General features: G+C 41.4%; 1 protein-coding gene and 1 long non-coding RNA gene across 3 annotated transcripts in view; both read left to right on the forward strand.

The window, feature by feature from the left end:
- Positions 1–2,221: 2,221 nt before the first annotated feature.
- The window catches only part of LOC311626999, a 180,031-nt gene continuing 156,700 nt past the window's right edge, over positions 2,222–25,552 (forward strand). The window contains exon 1 of the long non-coding RNA XR_014795805.1: positions 2,222–2,406. This is a non-coding gene — a long non-coding RNA (uncharacterized lncRNA). The remainder of the gene's footprint in view (positions 2,407–25,552) is intronic.
- Positions 9,024–25,552, forward strand: part of LYPD6 (LY6/PLAUR domain containing 6) — a 113,929-nt gene continuing 97,400 nt past the window's right edge. The window contains exons 1-2 of one of the 2 annotated variants that reach the window (XM_084892522.1): positions 9,024–9,207; positions 23,215–23,305. The gene's annotated coding sequence lies outside the window, so the exon portion shown is untranslated. The remainder of the gene's footprint in view (positions 9,208–23,214; positions 23,306–25,552) is intronic. The other variant, XM_084892521.1, reaches the window with a different exon arrangement.

A 25,552-nucleotide genomic window follows, 5' to 3' on the forward strand; every position in this document is an offset into this window, starting at 1 on the left:
CGCATATGTATACTTTTTACATATCTATCTAAATTTAAAAATGAGCTCATATCATTGCCACATATGCTAATTAATTACTTCAGAGTCCATTCTAGTTAACATGTTCTGGTTAATGTTTCCTGTCCTTTGTGGTCTGATGTTCAGTATCTTGAAAACCATTGCTTCATGCAGTTAGGGTCTATTGTCTATTCCAAGGAGAGGGTAAATTGAGTCTCTTTTTTGTCATCTTAGCTGGAAGCAGAGATCTACTATTGCTTTTTATGTTGTTGTTGTTGTTAATCCTCACTGGAGGATATTTTTTTCCATTGATTTTTGTTTTATTATTTCCCCCCACATATTCTTTTAGAGAGGAGAAGGAGGAAGGAGAAAGCAAAGAGAGAGAAAGAGAGAGAGAGAGAGAACAATACATCAATGTGAGTGAGAGAGACACATAGATTGGTTGCTTGCCTCTCACATGTACTCAGACTTGGCCGGGGATAAAACCTGCTATTTAGGTACATGCCCTTGACTAGGAATCAAATATGTAACCCTTCAGTGCTCATGCTGAGGCTCTAACCATTGATAAATACCAGCCAGGGCTACAATTGCTTTTTGATGTGTTTTCTAATGTCTTTTTATAGATACCTTCTGCATGGGCATATGATATCATAAAGCAAGTTTGGTGTTTAATCCCTCAAGCATTCCTTCTGAAACCTCCCAAATTCCCCTGCCAACACTCTCATATTTCATGTTTACTTGTTAGATTATTGATCAATGACTTTGTCCCTCACTAGACTGAAAGCTCAATGAGACATGGCATCAGCTATGTTTTTTGTTTTGCACATCATTGTCTTTCAAGCTCCTAGTATGTACCGTTTGTCCAACGGGTATTTAGTAATTAAATGAACTTGCTCTGCCAGCAAAACTCATTGCTATTCTTTTAACACAGAATTCCAGGGAACTTTCACACTTCCATATTTGATTATTCTATGCACCGTTACAGTGTCAGTCCTGTGCCACCTCTAAATTTGCTCAGTCTATCAGACATAGAGAATGTTGACAAAGGAGCACTTTTGTACTAGATTTGCAAGATTGTGACTTATGCCTTCCACTGAAGAAGAAGGACTGGTTGCTGGATCCTGGCAGCTAGGCTCCAGGACCCTGTGACAATCAAAGATCTCCCAAAATGGGACAGCCAGGGCCTGCACAGAGGACACTGGGCAGAGATGTACTGCTGAAGAATTGTACAATTTTATTGGGAAATCCTGTTTTCTTGTTGAAAGTGATTCCTTTTTTGGAAAAAGGGGAAGACAGGTAGTTGTGACAACATCCACACATAGTACTAGGAATGGACTATTCACAGTTGACTCTTCAAAAGGCCAACAGAAAAATCTGAAGATCAAGCACAGATAAATTTATTTGTTCTATGGCAATACAGACAACACCTCCCTGGCCAGAGTCTTAGTAGAAACTTAAAACTGGAAACTTAGGGTAGAGTATGAGATACTGAACATACAAATGGACAATGGCCAGATCATATCTCTCTCTCTATATATATAAAAGCCTAATATGCAAAGTCTCCCCTCGGGAGTTCCACCAGGAGACCAGGAGTTTGACCACTTGCTATGATGTGTGGTGACCACCGGGGGTGTTGCAGAACAAAGGAAAGTCCAGGTCAACAGGTGGCTGTCAGGAAAGGGAGGTCCTGGCCAGCAGCCAGAAGGCTCCAATAGGCCCTGATTACCAGCCAGGCCTAGGGGCCCTACCCGTGCATGAATTTTGTGCACCAGGTCTCTAGTATAACAATAGAATCCTGACCCACAACTTCTGCAGCAACCTATCCAGGAGGCCAAATCACAACCTCTATAGCAATTTGTCCAAAATGGTCAGGACTGGTCAATTACGACAACTCCTCTAATCTTACCCCAACTTCCACAACTTTGGATCAGATGGAGAAAGCCACAGATGCTCCTCAAACCAATCCTACAGGATACCCTGCTCCTAGTTAGCCCACCTCCAGCATCCCCATGACAACTTCCAATCAGAGCATACCCAAAGCTTTCCTTTTTATATTTTTAAACTATAAAACTATCATTCCTATGTCTGTACTTAGTCTTTGACAAATGTAACTGACTGGCTGACTCCCTTGCTATATAGCAAGATTTGAATAAATAGCTTCTGTTCTCATCTAGGTTCCCTTCATTTACCGTATTTTTCGGACCATAAGACCCCATAAGACGCACCAGTTTTTAGAGAAGGGAAATGAAGAAAAAAAGATTCTGAAACAAATAGTGTCCTAAAATATTTTATGTGCATTAAAACCCAACATCACAGTCATAAACACATGTAATCAACCCTGTAAAGTAAACAGCAGCATTTAGAACCATTTTAGAGCCGGGCAAGCACACAGAGACCACACAGAGCCGGGCAAGCAAAAAAACTTTTTTTTTACAGTACTGTATATGTGTAGGCTATATTTGGACCATAAGACGCAGGGACTTCCCCCCCCCCCCCCCCCCACTTCTGGGGGAAAAAAAGTGCGTCTTATGGTCCGAAAAATACGGTATTTCCACAGGCATGTCTGAGTTTTTTAGACCCTGGTCTGGCATTTCAAGGCAAGTTTTGAAAGGCAGGGACCGGTTGGAATAGGCAGAGTTTATGACATAATTGTCTTGGAAGGCACAGTGAAGTGAGATCTTGAAGTACTCACTTGATGAGAAGTTAGCCTTGAATGCAGGCAGCTGAATCGGCTCACAGTCTTATTTTCCAGGAGCAGGGATTCCTTGGAGCAAAGAGCTAGGCTAGCTTTGTTTGCTCTCGGTGATATTTAACAGAGGGAGAGAAACGCATGCCTAGTACCAGAATTGGCAAACACAAGGACAGGGGATTTTGTTGGTTTTAGTTTTGGGGATTGATGAGGAACAAAGTTTATTTTGAAGTCTATCCTTGCTTTTCTTATTCTTTTTACCCAACCTAGGCAACATGGTTGGTCACTTGAATGACATTCTTGCTAGCATAAAACCTTCCTTAGCTACTATCCTATTATACGGGCCCACAGAGTGCTAAATCTGGATTAATCCTACAATTTGTGATGAAATTGTTTTTCGTCTTTTCTTTCAACAACTGTCTGCGGGTTGGTAGCTGTAGGAGAAGTGAAGTTAGAAGGGTGCTGAGGCCAAGTCAGGGCTCAGATAAAAACAAGCACATGACCATTCACAATGTCTGCTATGGGCACAAGTGGAGAGTGGTGAAAGTTTAACTTTTATACTTGTCTTTTTTTATATATATAAATATATCTTTATTGATTTCAAAGAGGAAGGGGGAGGGATAGAGAGAGAGAAACATCAATGATGAGAAAGAATCATTGATTGGCTGCCTCTTGCATGCCCCACACGGGATCAAGCCCACAACCTGGGCACATGCCCTGACCAGGAATCGAACCATGACTTCCTGGTTCATAGGTAGATGCTCAACCGCTGAATCACACTGGCTGGGCTGTATTAAGTCTTAAACATTTATATCTCTGTTGAGTTTTGTATCCACATAACCAACTACCCACTGGGTAACCTTATCTGGATGTTCTACAACCTTCTCAAACTGCACATGTCTAAACTTAAATTGTAATTGCTCTCCTTCACTAAAGTTTATTAAAATCCATCAGATAGGCCTGATGATTCTTGTCAGCAGTGTTTGAGGCAGCATTTCCATGGTTTAGCCTAGCACTCAACTCAAGAAAAACCCTCTTTGCAACCTGGCTAAGGAAATTCGTCCTAATTGTGGAATTGCAGGCATCAGCAATGGGGATGAGATGATGGAAATCCGACCTCCTAAGATCTTATCCATTTCACCTTTCTTGGCCGAGTACAGACATGAGATCAGAGGCAAAAATTTAACCGGTACTTGTTTATCTCAGGTACAGTCACAGAAATAAAACTTAATAAAACTTTTGGATTCATATTTTATAATATCCTATTTAGGTTTCATATATTTGCACATATCCCTAGACTTCTCTTTCACTTCCAACATTTTCACTGTCTGATGGTCATTAGGAGAGGACCTTACTTATGTGAAGAATTACAGTGTCAATTCCAGGCAGGATGGTATCTGACTTTATGCAAAAAATGCTCCCTGATAGAAACAAGGTATAAAGCTGTCTTAACACAAGTGATGGGTCTCTACTGGCAGCCAGTATTACTGTTTTCTAGTAGAAAAAAAATGGTAGGGAAAATTGAGTTTTTACAATAAATTTCATAACAGCAGCTTAGCTGTAAATGATTTTTTAAAAGTCACTTGACTGTGCAAACTAGTTAGAGCAGAAATATTTTAATGATATTTCAAGAGCTTAATGTCAACCATCAGTGTCCAATAAATGAAAACTACTTTTAGTGATACATCTGGAAATATGATGGTTTTTTTTAACCCAAATCCCTTAAGCTCTGCAAAATCTGAATTTTTATTTTTACCAAGTGCTTGTTATATAAACTTCTGATATTTGTGATAGAGTAAAAGAAGACGAATTAGATACTACTTGAGATGTTGAAAATGAGTAAAATATTAAGATGTTACATTTATTGTTTACTCATTGAGAGAAAGTTAATAATTTATTTAAGGGAAACAATTTTACTTAAGGAAAAGATAATATTTTAATAATAAAAAAGGGGAAAGAGGATATATTTCGAAATAAGAGCAGGATCACTGGAATGAAAAATGTAATGTGCCAAAGCAGCTACTTTGAAGGGGAAAAACACTCATTTAAAGGAAAAATTTCTTTACATTTCTGTAAAATCCCAACGTTATCTTCATTCTTATCTGTTTATTCACTTAACTAATATTTGAGTACCCACTCTGTGTATTGCATTGTATGAGGCATTGGCAATATGTTACAGCTTCTTCTTTCACTAACATTTAGTCAAATTGTCATTACATTGATTAATTCATGCATTCATTATATTAGGTAATGTGAGTTTAGCTCTGGACAGGAAACTTGAAATGACAATGGTTCAAACAATTGCCTCATATAAATATGCATCATCCAGACCTCAAACTGTGCCTCCATCATCCTGAACATCCATATGTTCTTTTACCTTGCTGCTCTGCTGTTCATATTTTTTTTAGGTTATTTCATATGCTTAAGTTTAATGAAGCTCTAAATATATAGAATCATTACCTATATACATTAAGTAAATGCTCTGCTGTTCTTAACTAACGTATGCATTTAGCTTTTTGAGTCTGTTTCCTTTCACTTAGCATAATGCATTGAGATACACAATGTTTGTGTCAACAGCTCATTCCTTTTACCTTTGAGTAGCATTCCATTTTATGGATGTACTCAGTTTGTTCATTTAGTCCCCAGTGAAGAGATTTTGAGGTTGTTTCAAGATTTTATTTATAAAGTTGCTATAAATATTTGTTAACAGGTTTTTGAATGAACATGGGTCTTTTATTTCACTTGGGTCAATATCTAGCCGTAGGAATATTGGATCATATGGTTAAGTGTTTGTTGAAATTTATAGAAGCTGTGAAATTACTTTTAGAGTGGCTGTTCAATTTTTGCATTCCCACCAGCAATATATGAGAATTCTGGTTGCATTGCATTCTTAACAGTATTTGGTATTATCATTATTTAGCCATTCTATTAAGTGTATCTCATTGTAGTTTAATTAGAATTTCATTCATTATTAATGATAATGAGCATTGTTTTCTTGTGCTATTTGTGATCTATATATCTTTTTTGGTAATATGTTCAAATCTTTTGCTCATTGAAAAATTGTCATTGTTTTCTTATTGTTGAGTTTTAAAAGTTATATATATATATATATATATATATATATATATATATATGCTATAAGTCCTGTGTCAGATATATGGCTTGCAAATATTTTCTTCTAGTCTATGTTTTTCTTTTCATTCACTTAACAATGTTGTTTACAGAGTGAACATTTTTAGTTTTGATAAAATCCATTTTGTATATTCTTTTATGGACAATGCTTTCTGTCTTAAAACTGGATTTTCACATGTTAAAAACTAAATTTATTTTAAAAAGAATAAATTTCTACTAGCAACAATAGATTATCTACAAATAGTACCTTAGCTATATTTTATAAATGTGGCATCAAACGAGAAATTAGATAACTTATGCCAAAAGAACCAAATTAGTGTTATAAAGATCTAATGATACTAATTAAAAAAAATAGAACTAAATTTTTAGATTTTATACAACAGTAGCATGTTAATACATAAAATCCTTCATGAGCATTTCAAATGCCTATTCATTTATTCACCTATTTACTTATTTTAAACATTTTATTGAACACCTACTATGAACCAGGTGCTGTGTTTTAGATGGGATACACAGATAAATATGCTGGAATACAGGACTTTGGGCAAGTAAATCAACAGATTATAACATAATATAATAAGAACTATGGCTGGCATATGTTCAAAGTAAACCGTGCTTTTTCCATATGTGGTGGTTTCATCACACTTATCTCAGTTTACAATTATTTGGTTGTGTGATTTGATTCAATGTTTGTCTCTCCCATGGTGTGCTTTAGGAATATAAATATGATATGTTTTCTTCATTGCGGCTGGTACATAATAGGAGTTGGGTCAATAATCGATGAATAAATGAAATGCTTGCTACTGGAGTACAGAGAGGAGGAGTTGCTAATTCTGGCCCTGTCCAGTTTTGAAGACTTCATTAAGAAGGTGTTATTTTGAGTGAGTCTTAAGCAACTGTGGGGATTGCTGGTAAGGGTGGGAAGAGTGAAGAAGAAAAGGGTGGCATTCCAGTACTCCTCAGTTTTAGCCTTGGATGTTTGAAGTCACTTAACACATGTGCAAAGGACAAAATGTTGCTGTGGGGAGGAAAGTGTGAAGGCCGGGGATGAAGCCAACAGGGAAGGCTGTGGTTAGGCTGGGAAGGGAAGGCCTGGCCAACCAGGCACCAGGTTTGAGCTTCATAGCAATGGAGTTGGGGGGATTGAAAAATTTTAAGCTTAAACGTGCCATAATCACCGGTCATTCTTAAGGAGATACGGCAGCATTGTGGCTGACTAGACAGAAGAACAGTCAAGGCTGTTGCTGAAACCTGGGTAAGATGATGAAATGGAGGCAGTGACAGTACCGGTATTGAGGAGGGAGAAATCTGAAAGCTATTGTAGGAGACAGAATTCAAGGGACATAGTGACCAGTAAGATGTGAAGGGAAAAAGAGAAGGGGATTTAATAGTTTAGTTCCTCTGATGGATGCCTGAAGAGTATTGTATGTTCGGAGTGAACAGATTTTTTTTTTTAATTTCCTGAATAATAAGTGTTACATGTTCTTTAGAAAATATGGTAAAGAATAAAGAAGAAAACAACAACAACAACAACAAAACACATCTATTATCCTGCCACACAGAGACAATGCCTGCCAATATTTTAAATGTATATCTTTCTATCATTTAAAAAAAAACAAAAAAAAGATTCTAAGGATTCTGTCTCCATTAGGAACTGAGCTTGATAAACTGTAGTAATAGATTGAACTTCATTTTGAAGTCAAATATTAAGTTTTTACTAAACTATGAGCTGAGCCAATGTAAAAAAAAATAAGTGAACTAGGTACATAGACAGAACTTCAGAAGAATAAACGTTTTCTGACGCAGCGATGACACCCAGGACTGTCCTTTTCAGTCCCAGATTCTAACGCACAGAGACACGGAGAGACTGTTACAGGATTTGTTTGATTAATTCATGAGCTTGTGTAAACCTGTGCACATAAACCAAGTAAGAGAAAAACTTCCTGAGGTCCAGAAGCCAAAACTATGTTATCTGAAGCCCTTCTGAGCAGAGGTGTGTGTGTGTGTGTGTGTGTGTGTGTGTGTGTGTGTGCAATGTTTTTATGTTGATGGAGTAAGTAGATTATGGGGAAGAGCAGAGGCAGGAAGTTTCAGAGGAGGCTTGCCCTAAAAGAAGCTCAAAGAATACAAAGTCCAAGGAGGAGGCCTGGGAGCTTCCAAGATGGATAATTGTAGCCATGGTCCTAGCAAAGGCAGCCCTGCATGCCAGGTACCTGGTGCAGGTGGGGCGATCCCCAGTTCCTGACTTCCAGGGGGAACCCAGGGAATCCTTCCTCCTTCCCGGGGACCTTCCCTAGTCACCTCCCACCCCGCCAGCCCTGGGCAGTGCTCAGAGGGCAGTGGGTTAGGGCCATGCTCCGCTTCCCCTCGGAGGCTCTGGGTTGAAAAGTCCAGGAGAGTCAAACATGATTTACAACAAGAGAAAAATCAATGCCACATGAGAGGCTGGGAGGAGGAGCGGGCTTTACTTGGGCAAAGGGTATGGCAGAGGGCGGGAGAATCACGTCCACCAGAACCCACAACCGACTCCCACTTCCTCACGAAGACATGCCTCGCACACCCTCATTCCCCGTCATTGTTCGCCCCGCAGGAGTCAGCTATTGCAAACCTCAAAATGGTCTAGGTCTGACTCGGTGCGGAGCTCCATTTGCCATTCAGCCGCATGCTTCATTGCTATGGGTTTTGTGCAGCCCAGGGGGCGGCGGGGAGTCAGGTTTGGCTGGGCCCTTTCCCACGGCCAGGCTTCCCATCACTCCCTCCCCTGCCAGCCCGGGTGCGACCGGCAGCGCGGGGCTCGCTCGCAGGAAGGAATCGCTGCAACCTGAGCAAACACTGTTCGCTTGGAACGCGCCTGGGAACGGGATGCGCGGGCAGGTCTCCAGGCCTCGGAGTTCCGTCCGCCGCCCTCGGCTCACTCACCCCGCCGGCCGGAGCGCGCGGAGCCGGGGCCCCACGGGTGTCCGGCCGGCCGGTCCCGCGGGCCGGAGTTTGCAGACTTGGGGCCCCGGGGGCGGACACTCCCGGGCGCGCCGGGCCAATGAGCGTCCCCCGCGGAGGGCTCGGCTCCCCCCGCGCGCGCTGATTGGTCCTTCGGCCCGTAGGGCCGGGCTGGCCGGCGGCGGGGGGCGGCGGCGAGGGCCCGGCGCGAGTGGGAGTGGCGCGCGCGCCCCTCGCCGCCCCCCGCCCTTTCCCTCCCCGCTGCGGTCTCTCTCCCTCCTCCCTGCTCCCTGCTCCCTCCTCCCTCCTCCCTGCTCCCCGCCTCCCTCCCGCACTCCCGGCTCCGGCCGCGCGCTGGCGGGGCTCCGCATTGCACACTCCGCGGGCGCCGCAGTGATCGTGGGATGGGGCGGCGGGCTGCCGCTGGCGGCCGGACTCCGCACGCAGCTCCGGTGAGTGAGGCGGGCTTCCCGGGAGGGCACAAAGGGACACGGGGCTGGTGCCAGCGGAGCCGGGGCCGAGGGGGAGCGGGCTGGTCCCCGAAGCCGCCCGGGGCTGAGACCGCCGCCCGGGACCCGCGGAGCCCGGGTCCTCGCCGCTGCCTCCCGCCCCGGCATCTGCCCGGGAAGGAGCCGCCGGCACGGCGCGCAGCTTGGACGGTCCGGAGGGGCGTGTGCGCGCGCCGGTGCGCAGGGCTGGGGCTGGGATGGGAATGTCAGGAGCTACCAAGTTCAATGTCGCCGGAGAAACCTTCCCCAGAGTCATCCAGCCCCTTCCCTGGGCCGAGCGTGTGTCTTCGAGGAACTCCAGCCGGAGGGAGTTCCCGGGCGGCCGGGTGGCAGCGCCCCACATGTTGCTGCGGGGATGGAGGGGTAGGGGTGTGGGGGCGGCGGCCGTGGCCTGGCCGAACTCCCCCCCCCCCCCCCCACCAGAGCCTCTGCCCAAGGTGCTGTGAGCAGGGGCGCCTCCAACCATCGCTAGGACTGGCCTGGCCCTCGGACCACCCACCCAGGCGACTCCGCGAGGGGCAGTCCACCCCATCAGTCAGGGCTGCGCCTGGGCTTGACTTGGCGACTTGCTTTTCTCTTCCCGAACAGCAGTTCGGTTGCTTTCCATTGGGCGAAACAGTCCATGTTCGCCTAAAGCCCTCTCTCTGATGGTGTTTCTGACTCGCTCTGACTCCCGCCAGTCCCATCAGCTCTCCTCTCCTCCCCACTCTCCAACCCCCAGTATCCACTTCGCGATTCAAAACTTGGTGTTTGAACATGATTATTCAGCCTGGCCCCTGGCACCTTAAGTATCACAATCATTTTTCATTTCCTCGGGGACTAAAGGACTTCTTTCTTTATTATTTTATTTTATTTTATTTTTTTGGTGGGGGGGATGGGGGGGGGGTGAGGAGTCGAGGCGGGGAGCAGATCTTTGATAGAGATTGGTTGGTAGAATAGCATTGACCTCCCTAAACATAGGACAGAAAGAACGCTAAGCTTCTCCCTCTGGTAACCTACCCAAGGTGTGACCTCCAAAATTCAATTTTCTTTGTGGGAGGCGAGGGAGTTCAGATTCTCCAGGGGCAAGCTTATTTCTTGTTAAATTGACTTACTGTGACATATGCTCGGTTTTGCCCCGCTCTGGCCAGCCATTGCAGATGCCATGATATTATTAGAGCAATTCCCTTAAAGCCATTACATTTTCTTTCGAGTGAAAGGACTCGAGGTGTAGGTGCTTAAATTTTTGGATCTGCACCTTGTTCCTCTAGAAGACATTAATAGTTACTGTATATGTGCTCACGTGTACCAAGTTTGCAAAAGATATTTGTGCAATCGTCCATGAAATAGCTCAATGCACATTTATGTTAAACCCATTTAAATGTAAAACATCTATCTGTTTTCAATTTTAGTTTCCACCTTGACCAAAGGCACCAGATTGAAACAGGACTTAAAAGAGGCTTTCTTGTTTAAACAGGGGTTTTATAGAACTTTAGGACTTAGAGCACACAGTAAGCTTTCTGAGTTTGCGTGCACACAAAGCTGTTAAATTTGTGAATTGGTTCTTTGGGTTAAACATATGGGAAATGCTTCCAGACAAGAAATGTAGGTAAGATTCATAGGGCTATATTTTGAAGCTGTTGACAGTCTTTGTAAGATGAATGTTTATGTCACAGAATGCATAAATGAGCTGATTACAAGCAGATAATCTTAAGCAAAACACCATACTATATATAGTTGCATTATACTGTAAAATTTACATGGTATACTGAGATCTGCTACTAGAGTGTCTTAAGAAATCATGTTTTATCAACCCCGTTTTACAGGTGGAGCAACTGAGGCTCTCAGATATTAAGTGACTTTTCCAAGGTGATTAGCAGAGTTGCAGTCACGTGTTGTCTCCCCCCCCCCCCCCCCCATTTCTTCTCTCCCTTCCTCTTCACTCCTTTTCTTCCTTCCGTTAGGCTGGGCTACATCGTTAGTGTCTTTCTACTTCTAATTTCTGCACCACTTTTTATTACTTAACCCATGGCTTCAGGACCATTTTGTGCCATTCCCACTAAGGTGTGAGCTAATAAAGACTTACTGAGAAAGCTAATAATGGTTTTAAGGAACTACCCTTTTCAAAGGGGTATATTATTTTCATCAATGAGTTGTTAAGTATATAATTAATTAAAACCCTAAAGAAGGATGTATTAACGGCAGCGTTTCAGGAAATAAGGTGACTAGCAGAGGCAGAGAAGTCTGAGAAACATGTAAGTCTTCCACTTTATAAGCAGATTACTCATGAACTCTATTGACAATTATAATGAAGCCTTAGCAAATGCTTATTTTTATTAGCGCCACTCTTATTTTAAAAAGAATTGACAAAACAGATTACTTAAATAAACCCAGAACTGCTCTGGGGATAAAAAAACATACACACACCACACCCACTTATTAAAAGTCCTGAAATCCTCGTTACCTAGTGTACAAATGCAACAGAAAACATTGATTAAAGAGCAGTCATGTTTTTACTTGCATAGGTGGCATGGAGCCTACAGATGTCCCTCCGATTACAGTAGTTCCCCCTTATCTGCAGGGGGTATGATCCAGGGCCCCCATTGGATAGGTGCCTGAAACCATGGGTAGTACTGAACCCAATGTACACTATGTTTTTTTCTGAAATACATTCCTATGATATAGATATTAGGCATAGTAAAAGATTAACAACAATAACTAATAATAAAATAGAACAATTATCACAATACTATATTAAAAGTTATGTGAATGGCTGAAACCGGTTTGGCTCAGTGGTAGAGCGTCGGTCTGCGGACTGAAAGGTCTCAGGTTCGATTCCAGTCAAGGGCATGTACATTGGTTGCAGGCACATCCCCGGTAGGCAGCTGGTCGATGTTTCTCTCTCATCAACGTTTCTAGTTCTCTATCTCTCTCCCTTCCTCTCTGTAAAAAATCAATAAAATATATTTAAAAAAAAAAAAAGAAAGAAAGAAAGAAAAGTGTTTCTTTAAAAAAAAAAAGTTATGTGAATGACTTTGGGACCATTATTATGCAAAATAAGGGTTACCTGAATACATGTATCAAAGCGGTCAATTGATCTGATAATGGAGGAAACCACTAAGTGACTAATAGGCCAGGAGTATATACAGTGTGTATACACTGGACAAAGGGATGATTCATGTCCTGGGAGGGACAGAGCAGGTCTGTGAGAGTTTTCATCACGCTATTCAGGATGGCATACAATTTAAAACTTATGAAATGTTTATTTATGGGATGTCCTATTTGATATTTTCAAACTGTGTTTGACCATGGGTAACTGAAACTGAGAAAAATGAAACTGCGGGTGTGGGGGAGGGGTACTATATTTGTTCAAAACTCATCTCTTGTACTTCTTTCCTTAGAAAATAACTGCTCACAGTATTTATTATTGACATTGAGTATTATTTATTAAGATGATTAGAATTAATTTTGTTTGCATTAAAATGGGTGGGTGTTGAGTTTACTAGTAGTAAGTTCTGATTTAGTATGTGTGCTTGGGCCAAGTCCTGGCTTCACATACACTAACCATGGGACTTCGGAAAGTGATTGAACCTCTCTGTGCTTCAGTTTCCTTATGTGTAAAGAGTGGATATAATGTCACGTAACTCATACAGATTTCCAATTTCTCCATGCAGCAATATTTAGTGAGCACCTACTGTATGCCAGCATCGCTCTAGGTACTAGGAATACATAGACAAACTCTTAAGTACTGTGAAATGAACATTGCATAAACACTTGGCTTACATCGTACCAAACATATACTCAGAGATAAAAAGAATATACAGTGTAAATGAATTCTGAGCTTCTGATTTTGCTGAGTAATGGCTCTACACTCAGACTTTCTCATGCAATAAACACACTGGAGGTAATAGATGAAGAAACGGCAAATGCTCAGGATATTCTAGACCTAATCAACAGACTCGAAGCAGATAAATCACCACGACTAGATGACAACCACCCGAGTGTGTTGAAGATACTTAGTGTGTATGTATAATAGGTGACAGCTCTCTGGGGCATTGGCTGGCATCCTTGGGGGCTCCCTTTAGGTAAGCCTTTCAGGGAGGAACTGGAACCATCAAACCAAATCCACCTCCCTGTGGACAGTTGGGAGATCAGTATTCAAAGCAACATACGTTACAGCAAATACCACTTATTTTATAGAAAATCGAAATGATGTATTACAGTTAAAGAAGGAAATATGTTTGAGGCTACAAAAAAAATGTGGTATTTTTTAACTTTCCAAAAGCTTGACCAGGTTTCAAACCCAGTTCTTACCCTGTTAATGACCATTTTGTTTGGCAGAGAAACACTGGGAATAAATAGACACTTCCAAAGTGGACAAATAGACTCTTCCAGGAAGTAGTTTGGGAATGGTTTTCATATAATTTTATAAAAGTTTACAGAAGGTGTGCAGTTCTTATTTTTAATATATTTTATTAATTTTTACAGAGAGGAAGGAAGAGAAATAGAGAGGAACATCAATGAGATGAGAGAGAAACATTGATCAGCTGCTTCCTGCACACCCACTACTGGGGATGTGCCCCAAACCAAGGTACATGCCCTTGACTGAAATCGAACCTGGGACCCTTGAGTCCGCAGGCGGATGCTCTGTCTACTGAGCCAAACCAAATAGGGCTGTGCAGGTCTTATTCATAAGTGAAAACAAGGCTGATAAAGTTGAACCACATGTATAACTTAAAAGACAACCCAAAAGGGAAGGAAATTAAAGTCAAAATGGAAGATTGAAGATAAGTATACTTGGGAAAAGCAATGTCAAGCACATTTGTAGGAGATGTTAAGTTTTAAATTCTATTTCCATCAGCAGTCAACATGGCTGGATAACATTCTCTCAGTTCTCTAAATAAAAGTGTGTCTGCAAGTTAAAGTCAATATTAAGAAAAGAGTAGGATATAAAATTCTTTACTAGAGTGATACCATTTTAAAGATGAGTAATTGATCTCTACTTATCAGTTCATCTATGTAGAAAGAAATGTTTACAAATTAGGTAACAGTGACTATCTCTAGGTATTATGTGATTGCAAATGTTTTTCTTGTCTTACTACTGCATTTTCCAAATTTTCTACAATTAACATGTATTGCTCTTATAAGAAATAGCGCTATGAAAAGAAGATGTATTATAACTTCAGATTTGAGGTAGTCTAACTATAAGAAAAGCTCATTTGCTCATCATTTCTATGTCTTCTACAAATCTGCAATTGAAAAATGTGCTGTATTTCCCCCTGAATTACCTATGTATAAAAGGCAGCATGTTTAAATACTTTTTATGGATTAGGTATTAGGAAACGGTATGCTTTCTTTAGATAGTAAGAACTGAGAAATCGAAAGGTGTTTATTTTTTCTATAGCTATCAGAATATGAAGTGCCAAGTTAATGGAAAGATTGCTGAGTTTTTTCTATTGTGTAAGCTCCATGGGGTCAGGGCCAAGTCTGTTTCTTTCCTTTCTGACTCCATAATGCTTGCCTTGGTGCTTGGCTCATAGGAGTCTCCCAATATATATGTTGAATGTTTTTGAATTGAATAAAAGGGCTGAAAGCACCCATAGACTTACAGAGATTTGAAATAAGAAGAGACCGTAGTGCCCATTTTTCTTCTGAAGTCCTAGGGTTCACTCAAGTCTTAATTACTTGTGATCTGTAAGTCATTGTGCCATTTCTTGTGCCACAGTAACTGCGAGGCCACAGAAATGGTTTGTGGTCACCTAGGTTCCTCTAGCTTATTCTCCAGTTTTGATCCAGGTCCTGCCACTTGATTCTGTCTCTTATTTCATTTCCTTAGGTTTTTGGACTGGTATATGCATACTAGTAAATGAGTAACACATAATGGGTTGTTAGGTGAAATGGCAGTATTGGGTGTGAAATCTTCATCTTTTGATAGACTTTAAGAAGTCATAGATGTAATAATTCATAAACCGAAGATTATTCTTCTATTTCTGCCCTTTTTAAAATTAAGTATCCTAAATGATTAAATAACAATATGGTTAATGTGTTTGAGTGGTAGGATTTGGGGTGAACATTCAAAAATATACTTCTCAATATTTTTATAACCTATAAAGCAGGAGGAATAAAGATCTGATTATTTTCATTTCATTTGTTTGTAATTTTCCCAGTGGCAAATAGTATAATAAATTAGCAAATATATACATTATTTAACTTTCCATTGAGACATCTAGAAATACCAGTTCCTTTCTGCTATTCAAGCAATTTAGATAATATATACACTTACTTGCACTTATAGTAGTAGCATTTATTACCCTCTACTTTTTATATTTATGGATTTTCATATTCTAAGGGACTCTACCTGCTTGTGAGGGATTCTGTTAATTTTTTTATGGGCAGAGAGGAAATGTAGAATAAAACTTAAAAACCTGGGATATCCTGGGTTGCAATTCTGGCCCAACCAGTTGCCAACTGTGTGACCTTGGACAAGTTATTTAGTTTCTTTCAGTTTAACTGGTTACCCTTAACTAGCTGGGTGACCTTTAGCAAATCAGTCACCCACTGTCTGGGCTTCATTTGCTTGAACTATAAAATCATTAGGTTGCCCTAATTAAACTTTAAATTCCCAGATGCATTGGAACCAACATATATTTTTTGACATTTAAAACTGTCCATTAATGCTTATCTAATAAAATAGTTTTAAGCAACTGAAAGTGTTGCATAATATTGGTATTTAGACCAAACCAAGTTAAACAGACAGTGTTCTTGGCTTCTAAGACCATGAGATCTGTAATAAAAGATCAAGCACCTCTCCCTTAAATTTGTTCTTGCTAAGTTGTTCTTTGACTTAATTCTCCATGCAGAACACATTTAATTTCTTAGAAGTTTTACATCTTGAAGATGCAAAAATTTACTTTCAAGTGCATAAAAATATTACCACTTAAAAATACTCACTTTAAAAGAAGCAATATTCTGTATTTATGCAGTGTCTTTTCATACAAGATCAAAGGAATAGTATTAGAAATACATGTTTTCTCTTTTATGCATAACTTCATAGAAAAATTTGCTTTTATGGAATTCTTATAACTCAAATTCTCAGTACCCCACCCAAGTGAGTTCACAGGAACTTTTGCAGCAATTCTGGCTTGTTCTTGGTCAAATGTGTCCTTGCCCAGGGTGTCTTTCTATCTATTATTTCTCAATTGACAATCATTTTTATTCTTCAAGACCTAGTTCAAATGCAACTTCTCCAAAGAAGCCCTTTCTCCTCATTCCTCCATCAGTATAAATTTTGTTTACTTATACCTATATTTTGAACTGACATAATGTCTTTTTAAGTCTAGCTTATTTCTTATATAATACCATATTTCTCTTGAATGACAACATGAGCATATTGTCTTGCACAGAGTAAACCCTCATTAAATATATCGAATAGAATCACAACTTTCATAGAGCAAAAAGATTGTAAAGATTGAAGAGAAGGGGGAGGGGCGCAGAATCACAAAGACTGGTTTAAATGAAAGGAATAGCTTTTGTATTTTATGACAACTGCCACATAATTTGAGTCTCCAGATGCCCACAAAGAACAAACAAATACCACAAGCTGGTACCATTTTCTCAAAGGCACTGCCCTGCCATTGTTTCTTAGGAATAGAATCTCTTCTAGGTAAACCATTAATCAACATGACCTAGGACTTGGGAAAGTTAGGAATGCCATCTTCACAGGTGGAAGTCAAAAGCAGGCTTCTTTGCACTTTCATACTAAATGACATGTGCTTTTGAAAGTGAATAGTAGTTAGGGCTGGCGCTTTCTAAACTGACTACACAAGGCTAGGTCTGCTTAATCTCTAATAGCCGGTGTTCTTCCTGTTCTGCAGTCACAGATTGGAATCAGAGCCAGCTGACTTGCAGTGTTGTTTTGAGGAGCACCAAGTGAGATGTGGCTGGCTCAGCATCGACTCCACCCAGTTCTGAGAAACAACTCAGGGTTCATGTTCTACTGTTGCCAACATTGTTATTCTTAGGTGTAGGCAAGCCTGACATGTGGAAGTCAACAGGATGAAAAAGATGCTTTTTCCACCAAAGCTACTTCAGAGGCTCAACATTCTAAAGGAAGGATAATACATATCATATAATGGAATAGCATTTTAAGGAAAGGTACTCTTTGTAATGGTGCTTTCTTCTTGGCTTGGGAACTATATAGGCTAGACCTTTGCTAGAAGGGGTAATTTTCAGTGAGGCTACACAAATTGCAGAAGTGTGGAGTGCTATAGAGCCCAGAAGGCATTGAAGACAGGCAGGTAAACTCATTTCTTATAGCTTCTGAGCAGTGGTGACCTTGCATGAAGGTTTCAGATCTCTCCGAGAGAAGAGTGTACTGAATAAGGTTGAGCAGGGAAAATGGCAAAGGAAAGAGAGAAGACAAGAAGGAGCTAAGAGACTTAAAAATAAAGAAAAGATCACCACTTTATACTTATGTTAAGAAAAATTTCTGATCCTGCTTCTGATCTTATCTGTGAAGCCCTAAAATAAACAGAAATACATTTGAAGAGAACTGCCAATCTCTATCTACCTTAATTATGGGCTGTGTTCCTGCCATGGCCTCCATTAAAGCCACTCCCTTGATAAGTCATTGTCTCACTTTAGAGTTTGAAATTCACAGGTTTCCCAGAGGGATGGACATGCTGGCTAATGAATGAATCCAGGCTGGCTTCATATATGTAGCTACCTATATTGGTCAAGTAGGCAAGTGAAGGTTGAAGGGATATAAGAATCCAAGGGGACTGAGACAGAGACAGGGGGCAGCTATGTTGCAGTGAGATAAGGGTAGAAAGGAAAGATGTTGGGATATTTGCTTATTTTCATTTCCTACTTTTAGTTTAAACTCTCATCATGCTATTCTTTGAATATCAGTTTCCTCATTTATAACATGATTGTACAAGCTCAGCATCTCTATAGCAGGATCTTCCACAGGAGACACTGTTCTGTGAGATGATGAAGGAAAAAATGTACCGTGGTCAAATACATCTGGAAATAATGGGTTAAATAATATTTTTTATTGCAAGACTTTTCAGGACGTTTAGTGTCTGAGAGATCACTCTAAACATCTGAAAGGAGGTGCTCCATGCAGTGAATCCCAACCTGTCTGACAATGAAACCCATTTTGAAGGTCAAGTGTCCTGTGCAACACTAAATATCGGACAAGCTTGTGTGAGGTCCTTCTGGGTTTGAAGTTATGTGAGTCCACAATTAGGCCATTTGTCTGTCCTCCTGTATCTTTTCTAGCTAGCCTTGCCTCTTCTCTGGAAGAGTTTGTGTTGTATATAAACCTTTCAATCAAAAATGTGCTCTGTTAGAAAATTTCTGCATCTACATTATGAGAACAGCACTGTTGAGATAATGCAAACCTGCAAGCTATGCATTTTCCCCTCTACTTTTATATTTATTTAGATTATGCAAAGTCACATGCAGTCAAAACACGAATAATGGATTCCCAAACACACACACACACACACACACACACACACACACACACGATATTGAAACATTTATATTAGTAGAGGGGATAATATTTCAGAAAGAAGCAGTTTATAAAAGACCCAGGTTTTATTCTGACAGGCATTCCTGAGCAAAGCAATGCAATTAATCACAGAGCTGTAACATAAAGATGAAAAGATGAATACTGAACACATACAAATGTGCACAGTTCCCTTCATCTTCAGGATTACAGATATTTTCACACCTCGCCCCACCGATACTGATCTTTGGCACCTGCCAGACTCACCCTTTGTTCAAAGAGGAGCTGGTGTAAGCTGGGGTGTTGTGGGGAAGGGAGTGGAGACATGTGTAGAGGTCCAGGGCATGGCATGGCTAGGACTGGATTATGCCTCCTTCTACTGAAACAGCTTCATTTCCAGAGGTTGTTGGGGTGGGGGAATACACTGTGTTCCTCTAATTTTGGGGGGTTAGAAAGAGTAAGAATTCACATGGCTCTTTTTCATATTGTAATCATTATAGTTTGTGAATTCTCTAAAATTAGAATAATTGGAATCTATAGCTAACAAATAGGTAATCTACAGTAGCCAATTTACAGAGGACTATGGTTTGGTTTCCTTTATATGTTTTTAAGGAATAGTTTGTTAGTTAAGCTTAAGATACAAAAGCCAAAACTGGAGACTAATTTCCCTTTACAAGTACATTACATTTACATATTGTTCTGTTTCTAAGGTTTGGTTGTCTATCCTCCACCAATATTTAAAATATTTAAGAATCTTTGTCAACAGTTTGGTTATTTGAATCAAGCTTATTTCAGATGAGACATCAATTTCCCTGTTTAGGTTTCTTGTCTTGTTAAAAAATTGGAATTAACTATATACACGTATCTTATTTTTAAACCCTACATTGTGTTTTGAAATTTGGTGAACAATTGATAGTATTCTCCCCCCCCCAAGTGATATAGGACAATATCGGCTTGCTTCAGAAGTCTCATTTCTCACCTCCTTGAGCTGTCTCAGTGAGGGTTTAATGCCACGCTGTGCTCAGGTTTTAATTCAGCTCTCATTTTTAGAGGATACCTTTTCTACTTCCTTAAACATGTGACCAGTTCCCTTCAACATGTGACCAGTGCACGAGTTCATCGTTCACTGCAAACCCTGGCATTGCCATTGCTCAGACTTACTCAGAAGTATGTTTTCCTAGTTAAAGACTAGTTGTTTGAGAGATGACAGGGGAAGGGAAAGGCTCCTCTTTTTCTGTTGTATTCCTCCAATTTCCACAATTTCCTAACAATTTGTCTAGGTCATCACCAACATTACAGCTTGCCAACCTATTGGCACAAGAACCCAAATGACTTGTTTTGTGGCTTGGCATTGACATTGATTCTATTTGCTGTAATTCACCCACCTGACTGTATTAAAGTTTCCTTTCCCATCTTTTTCGGGTAGATACATGTGTCATTTGGGGGGAAGGGGGGCACTTAAGAAATTGCCTCTTAATGGTGATTTTGAGAATTGTTCATACTTGAATAGAGATTATGAGCTTAAGTTTAGTTTTGAAATGCTTCAAAAATAGTTACATATTTTAATATTGCATCAACACTGTCTACATTTAGCATGTCCAACCGTCTGAATGACCTAATATTTTACATTTGCCAATGCAAACATGGCACTAATCAGGCAACAATTACTTTCTTTCTGGGCCCTACCCAATGGCGTGAAAAGAAGGATAAGACACGGCATCTGTTCTTACGGAACTTGGAATTGGCTTCTCTCTCCTTAAATGTTGGAGGACCAACTCGTGCAAATCACAGTTTAAGGTGGAAACACAGAAGTGAATGAAACAGGCAAAAATATTTCGAGATAAAGCAGTGAATAAAACTCACAAAAATCATAGAAGGGTGGAGGCAGAAAATAAGGAAACAAATAAGAAAATATGCAGTGCCCTGGCTGGTGTGATTCAGTTGGTTGGAGCATTATTCCATGCACTGAAAGGTTGCGGGTTCGATTCTAGTCAGGGTACATACCAAGACTGCAGGTTTGATCCCCAGTCAGGGGATTAATAGGAGGCAACCCATTACTGTTTCTCTCTATCTCTCTCTTTCCCTTACTCTCTCTCACAAGTCAGTAAGCATGTCCTTGGCCAAGGCTTAAAAAAAAAAAAAAAAAAGAAAATATGCAGTGTTAGGTGGTAATATGTGCTATGAGAAACTAAAGTGGGGAGAGGGAGAGGGAATGTTAGAGGGGATGGGAGCCAGTTGGTAACTTTAAATGTGGTAGTCATGGAAGACCCCACTGTGAAGGTGCCACGTGAGCACCTGGGCCAGGTAAGGGAGAGAGCCATGGGGACCTCTCCAGGAAGAGCCTTCCAGGGAGACATGCAAAGTTGCTGTGGTGGCGTCATGTCTGGTTTGCTCTCAAAAGAGCAAGGAGACCAGTGGCAGGAGTGGAATAAGCCAGGGGGAGAGTAGCAAAAGGTCATAAGGAGGCAGGCCACCCATCATATCAGCCTTAGAGTTGATTCCAAATGCCCTTCCTTCCTTCCTTCCTTCCTTCCTTCCTTCCTTCCTTCCTTCCTTCTTTCCTCCCTTCCTTCCTTCCTTCCTTCCTTCCTTCCTTCCTTCCTTCCTTCCTTCCTTCCTTCCTTCCCTCCCTCCCTCCCTCCCTCCCTCCCTCCCTTCCTCCCTCCCTCCCTCCCTCCTTCCCTCCCTCCCTCTTTCCTTCCCCTCCCTTCCTTCCTTCCTTCCTTCCTTCCTTCCTTCCTTCCTTCCTTCCTTCCTTCCTTCCTTCCTTCCCTCCCTTCCTCCCTCCCAGCCTCCCAACCTCCCAACCTCCCAACCTCCCAATCTCCTTCCTTCCCTCTCCCCTTCATCTCCCTTTCCTCTCCCCCTCTTTCCCTCTTTCCCTCCTTCCTTCCTTCCTTCCTTCCTTCCTTCCTTCCTTCCTTCCTTCCTTCCTTCCTTCCAGTGAGTTGAGGAGCCATTGAAATAATTTTTACTGAGGAATGACGTGATAAAATGTATGATTTAAAAGTTCACTAGCTATTGTGAGAATAAATAATAGGAGGGAAGGGGCAAGGTTGGAAGGAGGCTGTTGCTATAATCTGGATGATGTTGGCTTAGACTGAGGAGGTGAAATGGGGCATTCCTTATTGACTTGGAAAGAGTGGAGGAGATAGGGTTTACACAAAGGGAAGGAAATGGGGCATGAATGAGAAAGCAGAGTCCAAGATGGTTTCAAGTGTTGGGGTCCCATAACTGGAAGGGTTGGTTGTCATTTACAGAGATGGAAAGGCTGAGTGGGGGCAGATGTGGAAGAGGAGCAGCTTAGCCTCAGACACCTGACATTTGAGATGCCTATTAGGCTTCTAAATGGAGCTATGGAGTGGGTGGTTCGAAATATGTTTGGAGTTTAAAGAAGGGATCTGGGCTGATATGTAATTTTGGGAGCTTCGTTATGTCTGTACAGGCTATGAAATAGGAGCCAATCTACAGGCAGGTGGAGCGGAGGCCAGGAGGGCAGAGCAGAGGGAGGACAATTAAGTGGCAGTTGTGTGGTCCTTGAATGTTTCTATAGGTGCAGAGAAGTGGGTATTTGTAGGTTAGAAGTGATGGAGCAACTTTTATGGAACTGGTCCTTACAGGTCGGTAATATCTGGAGGGTGTAGAAATAATGAGGGGAGGGCATTTGGGTTAAAGGGTACCAGGATTGAACACTCTGCAGTCCCTTAGGAGGAAGGTAGTAGGGAAGACATACCAAGATCCTGGTAGGTTTCTCACACGTGGAAGAGAAAGGATGTCCATTCGCTGTCACTCTGTTTCCTAGGATCATGATATGCAAATGTAGTGAGACTTGGGTCCCATTAAAATCTCAAACATTTTCCAACACTTTGCTAACAGCTTTTCCTCCTAATCCTTGCAGCTGGTGCTGCCTTATATTTTGTAGTGACTTGAAACTGACATGTGGGGAATTTTAAATACATATGTTATCAAAACAGATGTTTCACAGACATTATAGATGCTCAAGAGGTCATCTCCTCTTTCAGAAGGCAGCTGGAATTTGAATTTAGTTCTTCCCATAATTTTATGGTCTCCAAAGTAACTCCGTGGGAAATGTAAAATTTATTAGCACCTTTCTCTTACTCTTGGATTTTAGAGAAATGGCTTCTTCAGTAAACCTGAGCAAAATTATATGCTGTGTTACCTACAGGCAGATTACTGAATAGCTTTACTTGTCTGGTGATAAATCTAAGGTTAATTAGTGTTGTATCCCTGGAACTCTGGGTTTATAGTTCATTAACCCCCCCCAAAACAAACAAACAAACAAACAAAAAAACCACACATTGCATTTTTTCCCCCTGAAGTCAAGTGATAATTAAAGCAAAAATGAACTTCATAAAATAATACAAAGGATGCAAAGTTCAGAACAAATAGAGAAATGTTGCCTTTTGTTCCCTCTCCCCCTATTATTTTTTTACAAGAATCTAGATGAGAATCAAGTCCTGCTTTTATTCTGTGCAAAAGTTTCTCATGGAGTTGCAAAAGCCGTGGACTTTGGCAGAACTCCCTGAGGTAAGAGCAAATCATATATTTCCTTGTTCCTTTGACTTAAAGAATGCCTTTAAAACAATGTGGTGTTGATTGTTTGGCATAACCAGGTGTGACAGTTGCCCGTCCCCATTTTTTCTCTGGGCTTCAAGGAGCTACCGAGAGCAACCCCGGCAGGCCTCGGCGGTTTGTGGGTGAGGCCCGCTAGGTGTGGGGTGGAAAGAAGTGTGGTGAGCCACGTAGCACTGTCAATAAAACTTCCTAGTCTCCTCTGTGGTGACAGAAACATTCTCTAACTGCACTGGCCAGTGTGGTAGGTATCAGCTGCATGTGGCTGCTGAGTTCTTGAAATGTGGCCAGTAAAGTCAGGGAACTGGATTTTTTATTTCATTTCATTTTAATTTACTTACATTTAAGTGGTGACATGTGACTAGTGTCTGCTGTATTGGACAGTGTGGTTTGAGCCGATGGCTTACCTTGGGTTTTCTGGGACATAATGTGGCCAGATGCCCACCCTGCCCTTACTGGGGTCTCCCCACCACCCTGGTAAGCGTCCACAAACATATCCTTCATGTACAGACACAAGGCCTAAGCTATGCAATTGGAGATAATCAGGACTTTATGAAACACCTCTCTCCTGCCCTTCACGCTATTGGGGAAGACAACAGAAAAAGGTGGAATGACGACAAAGGAGATGGAGTAATTGCTATGGCCATAAAGACTTTTTATATTAAACAAGGATGATATTCAAAATAGCCAATTTAAATATTTGAATATTTTATTACTGGTTACGAAAGAGAATTATCCTGAGGAGTAGACTTTAGTAGCAACACGTTTTGTGATACAAATTTTACTAGTGTCTTGAAAGTAGGAATTCTGCGAGGGACCAATTTCTGACCCTGAGAAGGATTGCTTATTTATAAGGAGCACTCTTAAGTTTTTTATTAATTTTTGAAATGTAAGTGTGGATTATTGAAGGCCTACTGTGTGCTTTCACATAAATCCCAATGAGGTGTGTGGCACTGTGTTCCAGGGAGGTGACTGTTAAGGAGAGGGACACTTAGCACGGGGCATTAAAATGGCTATGATAAGGACGCTGAAAGGCAAGGAGGAAGGTTGAGGGTGTGACAGGGACAGACCGTAGGCCCAGCCTCAGAGTTCTCTGTTGGAAGGTTGGTGTTACGGAGAATGGCACGTTGAAATTATATTCCAGATCCCAATGGGTGGTCAGAGAGAGAAAGCGATCAGTTTTACACCTGCAGGGGTCTGACACACTAGTGGTCTCACTGGTGCTGTGAGGAACTATCCACCTCCTGTATCAGCAGCAGTCCCTCTTGAACTTCAGAGAAGGATGTTAAAAAAGATTGATTGGTATTTCTGAGTCATTCTGCCACTCTCAACCATAAAACTGAATGGAGCTTATGTGCCAGTGGCTCTGCCTCACTTGCCATCTACTAGTAAGTGAGGAGGAAAATACTGTGTCCATGGAAGAAGAAAACTAACAATAAAAAGTGCCATGAGAGCCCAGATGAGTGGTGCAGACAGGAAATGCCATATCCCACAGTTGTCTTCAAAGACATACAGAGGGCCGTCAGATGGAAGGGCCATTGTACTTACTATCTGGAGCTCCAGAAGGCAAAACTGGCGGTGTTTTCTGTACTTAAAGAAATGGTTTTTGTAGGCCCATGTATGCAGAGCACTCTGGGGAGGGAGAGTGACTTAGGAGAGGACCCGGTGTGTGGAAATAAAGATGTGAGAGTGCAGGCAAACTACTGGGAGAGTCCTTTCAGTGAAAAGGAGGAAAAGCTTCAGAAAACAGAAGGGGCTGCTAGGAGAGGGCTAGCCCCCTCACTGGAGGTGTCCCCAAAGATCCCTAAATGGGAAGGGGGGACACATGCAAAGAGAGCAAGGGTCAACAAATTGCTGACGATGGGCCCAATCCAGCTCTCTACTTCCTTTTATAAATAAAGTTTTGTTAGAATCCAGCCGTGCCCATTTCTTTAAACCTCATGAGTGGCTGCTTTCACACTACAATGGCAGAAGTGAGTGGTTGTGACAGACCCTAGGGCCAACTAAGCCTAACTTATTTACTCTCTGGCCTTTCACAGAAAAAGTATGCTGGGTGCTACAGAAGGTTGGACCCAGTGATACATAAAATCCTTTCTAGTTCTCTGAAAGCAAGAGATTCAAAAGAGAAAACAGCCTCTGCTAGGAGTGGGTCATTCTACATGACGACTTGGGCATATCTGAGGGGATTAAGTCAGTGTTTCT

Source organism: Pipistrellus hanaki (genome assembly GCF_964339955.1).
Source record: "Pipistrellus hanaki genome assembly, chromosome: 8".
Taxonomy (NCBI): domain Eukaryota; kingdom Metazoa; phylum Chordata; class Mammalia; order Chiroptera; family Vespertilionidae; genus Pipistrellus; species Pipistrellus hanaki.